Source organism: Hypomesus nipponensis, chromosome 27 (genome assembly GCF_054491055.1).
Source record: "Hypomesus nipponensis isolate SF chromosome 27, ASM5449105v1, whole genome shotgun sequence".
NCBI lineage: Eukaryota > Metazoa > Chordata > Actinopteri > Osmeriformes > Osmeridae > Hypomesus > Hypomesus nipponensis.
This window is the reverse complement of record NC_140387.1, coordinates 11,605,646-11,615,892: the sequence shown is the minus strand read 5'-3', so window position 1 is coordinate 11,615,892 and position 10,247 is coordinate 11,605,646. Positions and strand designations below refer to the sequence as shown.

General features: G+C 39.0%; 1 long non-coding RNA gene across 1 annotated transcript; it reads right to left on the bottom strand.

Moving 5' to 3' along the window:
* Positions 1–1,815: 1,815 nt before the first annotated feature.
* LOC146220809 (uncharacterized) lies at positions 1,816–2,208 on the bottom strand. Its single transcript, XR_014750835.1, has 2 exons — positions 2,126–2,208; positions 1,816–1,865 (listed from the first exon to the last, which is right to left on the bottom strand). It is a non-coding gene; the product is annotated as an uncharacterized LOC146220809 (long non-coding RNA).
* Between the last annotated feature and the right edge of the window lie 8,039 nt (positions 2,209–10,247).

The window sequence follows — 10,247 nt, the reverse complement described above, 5'->3', positions numbered from 1 at the left end:
GCTGTTGCAATTTTTGGCCAAATGTGCTGATGATGCACAGCATTTGTAGCAGATGCCATGTTGCTTTAAAAAAGCCTTCCTTTCCTCAATGGATTTTTCTCTAAAGCCACGACACTTTTGCAATGGGTGTGGTTTGTTATGTATGGGGCATTGCTTGGCAACATCCATTTCATTCTTCTGTGTTGTCTTAGCCCATGTTGAGGTGCTAGGTGACACATCAGTCTTGTGGACAGAGATTGGACTGTCATACTTAGGTGCTGATTTCCTCATCGGCGTAGGTTCAGTACTGCTTGCAGTGAGTGAGAAGCTAGGGTCGTTTCTCATTTTGGCTTGCTGGCACACAAATTCCACAAAGTAGTTAAATGGAGGGAAAGGAACATTGAAATTGTCCTTAAACCTAGAACCGTGAGAGAGCCATCTCTCCTGCAGATTGTATGGCAGCTTCTGTACGATGGGGTTGATACCACGAGCGGTGTCTAAGTAGGTAAGTCCGAGCAGATCTCCATCTGATTTAGCCGCTTCAAGCTCCATTAACAAGTCACCGAGCTCTCTCAACTTCTTATGGTCCTTATTTGTGATCTTCGGGAAGTTTTCCAGTCTTTGGAACGACGAATTCTCTATGACCTCTGGCGACCCGTAGCACTCGTTGAGCCTATCCCAAGCCATTTTGAGCCCATTCTGTGGATGGTGGACATTCACAGCTCTTATCCTCTTCACTTGAGTCGCTGATTCTGCACCTAGCCACTTCACTAACAGATCAATTTCTTTGCTGTCTGTTAGGTTTAAACCTTGTATGGCATTGAGGAATGATGCTCTCCAAGCTCTGTAATTCTCTGGTTGATCATTGAATTGGAGAAGCCCTGAAGACACAAGTTCCCGTCTTGCAAAAACCTGACAAAGTCTGACATGCTCTGGCTGTCAGACGGATGAGCCTGATGAGCATTTGCATACGGAGAAGCTTGTGGACAGTCTCTGTTATTATTTGCTTGTGTCTGACTCGTGTGATCCATGCTCCGTCCTGAATACAACAATTTTGGGGGCTTTCTATCAGAAAGTTGTGGAGTGTAAATAGCAGCCTGCCCTCTCTGGCGTCCAACTGTTGATGCTTGCACCCCAGGATGACTGTTGTGGATTGGTTTATTATCCTGCCAATTGCACTGCACGCCAGCGTCTGGGACCCGCTGGATAACCGTACCTTGTTGACTTATACTGTCAGTAGAAGGTTTTCCCAATGCAGGTACTTGCTGATGAGCAGTGTACTTTATCTGCTCTTCAACGTATGCTTTTGTGTGCTCTGCTGGGTCATCCGTTGCCATATCAATATTAGAGCTCAGGGCTTCGCTCTGCTCATCCATTGCTGCCTCTAATGCTTCAGCCTTAGCTTCTGCTGCAGCAGCTTTTTTCTCTAGTTGAAGAGTGTCGAAGGATACCTCCAAACGTGTTTTCTCCACGTTTAAGCGTGCTTGTTCTATTTTGATGTGGCTTTCTTGCTCTGCAAATGATGCCTCTACTTTAGCAGCTTGGGCTTCAGCACGAGCTAAGGCTGCAGCGGCATTGGTGGAAGAGCTGTTGGGGCTCTTCGATAAAGATGAACGTGAGGTACGAGACCGTGTCCGTGATGACTGAGATTTTGATGATTTCTTCTCCGACATTTTGATAAAAGGTTTTCACTTACTCTCGTCGTGAAACCTTGTCTTTTGCATCACAGTTCAGTCCGTTAGAGAGCGTTGTTTTACTGTCCTGTCCTCTCCACACGCCTTGCATGGATATACAGGTGGATAACTCCGTCCCAATCACCACCACGTAAACAGAGGCTTCCAGTTGAAGTTCTTTATTGTAGTCATTGATTGTCCATAGGAGTAAAACTACAAAGAAAATACAGTGTAAATAAATATGTCCACATACACGTTCGTATGTATGCTAATACGTGACAAATAATATGTAGTAATACACCAAACATAAATTGTATCTATATTAAATCCAAAGTGTTAAGATATTGCTAAACAATGTGACACGTGAAAACACCATCTCCCGTGTCCGTTAATAAACACCTTAAACATGCTTCGATCTACAAAATATAACTCAATATAAATAATAGATGACCCAAAAGATTGATGACACATACCAACGATTCTCCCTCTCGGACGTGAACGCCTGGATGATAACAGATATGAACATGTGCTTCCTCTCTCTTATATATAAGAAGGAGGACTGCCTCATAGTAACTGATGATGTAACTTCTGGTCACATGACCTGAATCTCCACTACACAAACTCACCAGTAGGAGGTGCCAACACAGGAAACATACAACTGATTAACAAGGCAACACAGGTGGCGCTAGATGGTTGGAATGGGAGACATGAAACTTGGTGAAATTGATGAGGGGACTGGTCCCAAAGAGTGTGCCAAATTTCACAACTTCTGACAATACAGTTCTAGGGGCTGCCATAGACTCCCATGGCAGAAGAAGATGTATAATAATAATAATAATAAGAAGAATACGTAGAAACACTTAAAGTGGCTTCGCGGCTTGGCCACCAATGATGTTCTTGCTGTGGATTTACAAGTTTTGTTAAGATAAACCAGCAGGATCTATTGAAAAGTAATATTGAGCTGTTGGGCAGCATTACACTAACACTACATGAGAACATGAATTGGATCACTGTCAAGAGTTATGCTATAAGGATATGAATTTGCACTGGCAACATTTTTGAACAATTATTTGTTCAAAGAGTAATACATACAATGAGCTAATATATATTGATCACACCTAGCATGAACTCAAAGAATGGGATTGGTCCTTGGTGATTATGTCCCCCGATTGATAAAAAAAGAAAGAAAAAGGGGGCCAGTTGTATGAGTTGAGTAAGTTGTACAACTAAGAGTTGTTACAGAAACAAAATAGTTCAAAAGCAAACTTGTTCATAAATGATAGAGAGAAAGTTTGTGTGCCGTTTGATTATATTGATTATATGCTGAACACAGCTCCATTCATGAGAGCCACCACAAAGCAGTAATCAAACTCATCACCCATGTTTTTTGTATTGACAAAGATCTGAAGTTCATTCGAACAGGTGCAAGCAATAGGATAGTTCTTTGGTTTCATCATGGACAAAGGATATTTTAGGATTTGGTTGAAATCCAACTGCTGGAACTTTACTGCTCCCTGTTGCAAATGTCAGTATGTGACTACAGTCCAAATTCTGCATGAATACCCTTTATCCTAAAAAAAGGATTTGAGAATTGGATTACTACAACTATAAATATCTTCAAATGTATTCATACATGCTCTCTGCAAAAATACATTTACAGTATAATCATTTAGCAGCCACTCTTATCCAGAGTGACCTAAATTAAGTATAGACTAACATCAAGTATATTATGTACAAGGACAATCCCCCTGGGGAAACTAAGGTTCAAGTGCCTTGCCTGAGAATACAATGACATTTTGCCAGCCGGAATCAAACCAGGAACTAACCACTGAGCTATTTGGCGCCCTGAAATATACAATACACAAATGCTAGTGCCTACTTACTCTGCACACACTGGAGAAGTTCTCTGAATTTCACCACCATCAACTCCTCTCTTGGCCTTCTGTTACCTAAAACAGAGTAGCTTGGTTTTAAAAGGCTAGCTACAACTTCTGCAGTGACATCGTTTTTTTCTGCAGGCATGTCAAGAATAATCAGCATGCTAGGATTTTCCCTCAAAATGGCAGTACCTTTAGGAGAAAAAAAACATAGTATTAGTATCACTTTGGCAAGCAACCAGAAGTGGCTCTAATGGCATAAACATCAAACTTGCAGTATACCAGATGTTAAATACTGTAACTTTGTTAACTTACTTCGTAGTAGGACAGGCCATCAATGAGTTTATTAAGGCAGCTTTGTCGTTGCAAGAAGACATGGTACAATGTTGCATTGTTAACAAAGGCATGTTTTGTGTCCATGTTGACTGGATTTGGAAGACCCTCAACATCAAACCTCCATGAGTCACAGCTGTTCACAGCTTCCTCCAATGCATCGTTTGTGCTAGCTTGATTGACCTGAAGATTAAACCAATGTAACTTTTTCATGTGACAACAAACCCAGGACACCAAACAGAAATGACTGAAATCTGTATACCATCTAAATCGCACTATAAAGCATGGTTAGTCTCATACTACTAATACCTTTTTCAGAGAATCCCTTAATTCAGTGTTAGCTATGTCATCAGGTGTGACATCTACTTGAAGGATATCTCCAGTCACAATATAGTCCACGACATGGAGTGCAAGAAAAGCCGGTGGTTTACCACCTTGGACTATTAGAGTAGATATCATCTTTCCAATGGTTCTGTACACTCCATTTTGCACATGAGATATGTTCAGTCTAGGAATAAACCCATTTGGGGACTCTGAGAAACAGAAAACAAATAACTGCATGGTTTATTCTATACCATTCTTAGATGCCAAAGTAAAAACCGCCTAAAGACTGTTTAAAGCTCCCATGCAGACGATAAGATTTTTTTTTTTTTGATAAAGAAATAATTTTGAACTAGTGAAATTAACAGAAAACTATTATTTAAAAAATAATTACCTATCGCATTAAAGAAACCAGTTAACCCAATATGCAGTGCTAAATTATGACCCACATGCATTGCTAAATTGAAATGTATGAACATGAACAAAATATTTACTTTGACTTTTAACAAATCAAATAGGAATTTTAGGAATTCTGCTTCATTAAAAAGTTATCTTACAATATTGAACCGTTGTGTGATGCACAATGCAATTCTAGGACTTGTCACATGTAAAATACTAAATGTAAAACTTCCAAGACACAAACATAACGCCAACTTCAGCAGACTTGTGCATTCCTGTAAAAATATACAAATGTGTTTGAACATATAGATGCAACTTATTTTCCTCCCCATTGGAAACTTTTTGTGACCCTTGGTTTCATTAGTTTCTTACATCCCTTGATGGTGCTAATGGATTGAAATGGAAAAGATTGGTTTTCCAACAATCCAAATGTTTCTCTGAAGATGGCTGTCACTTCTCCTCTCAATTGTATTTCAGACCAATCTGATGAAAAGGATATTTTCCCAATATAGCCAGCTTCAACTAATTTGGTTCTGGTGTCCCCTCTGGGTATGGAGAATGTTGACTCTGATGAAATTGGCAAACATACAACGTCCTTTGTGTATGTTTAATAAGGTCCTCGTTTCACATTCCGTGATCGTGAGCCAAATCGATGTGAAAAAGATGGAAGCGGTACCTGTATTGGAGTTAAAGATTGTCATTTGTTCATTTAAATGAACAAATATTTGTTCATATAATCTTAGCATCATGACTAAGACTGCTAATGGGCACAGTCAAATTAGTCATTACAACTAAGACAGTTTACAGAGTGTGGTTGGCCACACAGGTGAATAAATAATATTACTTCAAATACCTTTATGCCACGTGTTGTGTGTGATACACTGGCAACTGAGTCATTATAGACAGAAAATTGTACTAATGAGTGGCATCTAACATCTTTTGGTGCCTGAGTGCCGAAAGACAATAAAATAAACTTCAGTTGGGCGATAATACCAGTAGCTAAGTTGAGGGAAATTAAATGCATATGATTGAAAAAACTGTTGCAGAGATAAATAATTCTGCTGATACGACAACCAATTTCATAAAAACTCTTGACCGACTCTCTTTAGTAACTCATGGTTAATGTTTAACGTTGTCCTACCTAAAATGACTCACAATAGCATTTTTCATTGTTTGTGAATAATTACATTTACACACTGTGCAGCTTCATACTCTGCTCCAATTATTTAAGAATTTACGGATGATGTGGTCGCTGAACTCAAACTCGTGGATGACGATGTTGATGAACATGAAGTCTGTGCAGCGGATAGCTAAATAGAGTGCAATATTAAATAACTATTCAGTGCACTCCCCTAAGAGACTCCAATTTTATGTTTGACTCGCATTATGATCAAGACCCCCACCCTTTCCAAACTAAACCAAGTGCTAAATGTGTTACGCATTAGCTAGCAAATGGTAGGCTAGTTAACAGCTGACGTGATGCTAGCTACGTTAGCTCTAACTGTAAGACCCCTCCATTTTATAAAAGGCATAATTTCAGTACTTACCGATGGCAATGATGTGGTGGTTGTTTCGGAAGATGTGCTTGGCGTAGGTCGACCAAGAAGAGCCGTTCGAACACCAGCTGCAACAGCTCTTTCAATGATCACTGTTAAATCTTGCCATTTTGAAAGACAGCCATGTGAAAAATCACGTGGTTTCCTGAAAAATTCAGAAAAGAGGGGCGTGGCTAGCTAAATGTGTGAATTTATGCTAAATGTGTGAATTTAACACATTTAGATTTAACATTTAACATTTACATTTAACATTTACATTTAACATTTACATAAAATTTAACAGTTCTATAAAATATTATTTTATTATTTTGCATACTGCAGAACATTGCTCTAAATAAGTTATGACATGTATTTAGATGAATTTCTCCCTAAATGTTTAAAAAAGTAACCTGTTGAAAATTCTGATGCATTTATTTGTGCTAAATGTGTGAAAACTGTCACGAACGCGGCTCTGGGGTTGAGACAGAACAAAGGGGAACATATGCGCGAGAACTATAAGCTGTGGTAATTTATTAAAGAATACTAATTTAACATAACTAAACGTGAGGTATGTAAGTCAGTAAGTCAGTGGTGTACATGTGTGTGAGTGTCTCATGATAGCGAGCAGTGTTGAAAGGTGTACTAACAAAAGTCAAAAGGTTGCCACAACTCAAAACAAAAGCGTGCTGCGGACAAACGGAAGGGTCGTCTCTCTCTTCTGACGTCCTCTTTAAGGGGAGGAAACCACCGGGCCCAGGTGTAGCCACTTGACGGCTGAGGAGGCCGTCACAAAACTGAGCAGTAATAACGGACGTGCAACCTTTTACAAACGGCTCCCCATAATCTTGTAGCTAAATGGGAACAAATTCCCACAGACACACTCCAAAATGTTGTGGATAAGTGGTTTGCGTGTAGTTTGAGTATGTAGGGATGTCCTTTTCTTATTTCTGTTAACCATTTTCTCAATAAACCACTTTGGATCAATGTTGTTGTGTTTAAAGAGCTTTAAAATAAATATATATATCATTAATATTTGTTCCATTCACAATTTCCAGAATTTGGAAAACATTTTCTTAACAGGTAAAAGCAAATTACAAGTTGATTATAGTATTTGAATGATTTTCAATCCACATTGGAATGCATAATGTTAACCCACTCAACTTTTATGGTGCAAAGTTAATTGTTGTTTTTGCATCATTTGAAGATTCACTGATAGTCAAACCGACCAATAGGAATTCAATCTGCCATGGCGCTGCGTGCTTTATTTTTTACCCGCGCTGGCAGTGTGTGCAACTGACATTCACATTATTTGGTCGGCCTACGTCCCGAAGTGGAGAAGAAGGTAAAAAATATATCAAACTACAGTCTATATAAGACGTGTTATAAGAAATGTTTGATGGTGACTTAATTTGTATAGCTAGCGTTATCTCGCTTAACTAGCTAGCTAGGCATTAGCACGTGTTGCCCGTGTGCACACGACATGTTAGCAGTGTACAGTAGGGCTATCAAAACTGCTCAAAAATGACGTTCGAATATTCCCTTTAAAAAAACATACATATATTCAAATATATTTGAGTTTCCCGGTTGCACATTAGGCACGTCAATAACAGGACAAATTAATAGAACGAGACATATTTAAGTTTAAACATATTTAACAACATATTACCTACACAAAAATAAGTAAATTAACTAATGGCCAAGACCGCAGACCTTGGCCTCTCGCTCGCACACACGCACTCTTTCTCTCTCTCCCGCACTGTCACGGTCTCTGCGCATAGTGGTTTAAATAAACAACAAAAAAAGTATGAAAAGCTATGTTGATCACCATATTTTGCTTAGACATGAGGCAAATTGTTATTATCCATGTTGCTTTTCAGACCGCAAACAAAAATGTACAAAGCCCTAAAGGCTCATGTCTACCGTTCCCACAATAGCTTTGTTTCGCAGTTGGATGAGACACAACAGTCATTTGTGTGTGATGATGTTAATTGTAAGAAGCAATGCACTGATTTGAGAGATCTTCTTGCACACCTCAAGGCACATTTGTGTAAAAACGAGTTAGTACATTGCCCATTCAGCAATTAAAGGCGTTTGAAGTCATCCTTTACATCCCACGTTTCAAGAACACATAAACATGAAACTAATGTAAATACTACAGTCACATACTCTGGGCCATCTGTGTCCTCTCAGATTGAGCCCAATGAAACTAATATTGGCATGGACCAAAGTGAAAATCAGTCTGAGGTTACAGAAAATGTTGATATTGGGTTATTGTACATGAGAAATCTCTGCCTGTTTTACATGCAGCTCCAGGCAAAATATCTTGTTCCGTCATAAACTTTTCAAATGATTGTTGAAGAAATCAATGGTTTGAATGACATATGTCATCAGTACACTAAAGACAAGATTAAAGAGGCACTTAGAATGAAAACTTGCATGTCAGATACAGAGATAGATTTAGTTTTTCAGTCTTCAGGAGACTGATTTGCATGCTTCATGTAGTTCTCTTCTCTCCACTGAATATACCAGAAGGCAGTATTTTCAGAAGAATTTTTGCTATGTGCACCCAGAAAATGTTTACCTGGGCACCGATGAAAATAGAAGAGACAGATATGCACAATACATACCCCTGTAGACCCCTGTAGACGGTAGACACTTTAAGAGCTCTTCTTAAAGATCCTGTTGTGTGGCAAAAGTGTGTAAAGTCTCAAAATCGTGTAGTTTCTGATGGTATTTTAAGTGATATTTGTGATGGCTCAGTCTTCAAAACCAATGAACTTTTTATGCAAGCAGGTGACATCATCTTAAAACTCATCCTGTACCAGGATGTATTTGAAGTTGTCGACCCATTTGGGTCATCCAGGAAAAAACATAAGCTTGTGGGAGTATACTTCACAATTGCTAACTTTGAGCCATTCCATCGTTCTAGTATTAACAATCTGCAGTAATTATGTTGTGCAAAGAGACAGATTTTAAATCCTTTGGCCCGGACACAGTGTTTTCTAGAATGTTGTCAGACCTGAGACAGCTTGAAGACCATGGACTTGTGACCACAGAGGCCTGTTCCATAAAGCGAGTTTACCGAATAAGCCAGACTTATGTCAGTTAGTCGGACTCATTTCTTGTTCATTCGGTTCCATAAAGCTAGCTCAACGTAGTTTGAACTAGGTTACTATGGCAACTTAGGCTACGAAACTAGTCTGGTCGGGGTCAGACTAACTGTCAGGCTTAGCGTGACTTGGTGCTTAACCAGACGTCCCTGTAACACTGACCCAACGGGAAGACGATGATTTACCACGTATAATCTTGTTTTCTTATTCTCATCAGTTCAACATTGATAGAAAATCAACGTAAATAGCCTACATAGGCTACAACAGTTAGCCTAATGCATTAAACAATGATGAATAATGCTTTGATAGGCTACGCACCATAGCCGTTAATTGTATGGATGTTAGTTTGTGATTTCAAATGTTTAGGAATCAGGCATAGGCCTACATCTCAATCTAAATTATCCAAGTATAATTATCATAGCAATATAATTGTTAACAAGCTTACAATTGCAAAACAAACCTAAATCCGCCCCCCATTTCCCTGACACAAAACCCATGTTAAAAAGTTAGAAGTAGGCTACTGGATAATGTTTTAATTAATAGTAGGCTATTTATTTTAAACAATGTCAAAAAAGTCCATTTAGATTAGTTTAGAGGGTATTTTTTAATCAACCAAGGTCTACGTTCACAACGTCAATCATGGCGTGTCATTTTACATTGATTGAAGCAGTTGATGAGGGAGCTGTCATTGTACACGATTTAAAGGGGACGTTCTTTCTGGAAGAAGTCATGTGGCCGTGTGCATTGCGCAATTAGCTTGACTACTTAAATCTGACTTGAATAAGTAGGACTGCGTGAGCTGAAATTGGTCTTTATGGAACCGCTTTAGCCCCGCTTGACAAATTAAACTTATTCAAGTCTGGTTTAGGACTTTAAGTTTAACTTTTTTGAGCGGCCTTTATGGAACAGGCCCCTGCTGGTCATGCGGTTCGGGCAACAATAATGACTATAGTAGGTGAAAATTTGGGGTCACATTGCATTGGTGACTACACACTGAATTTCAGCACTTCCAAGTACTTT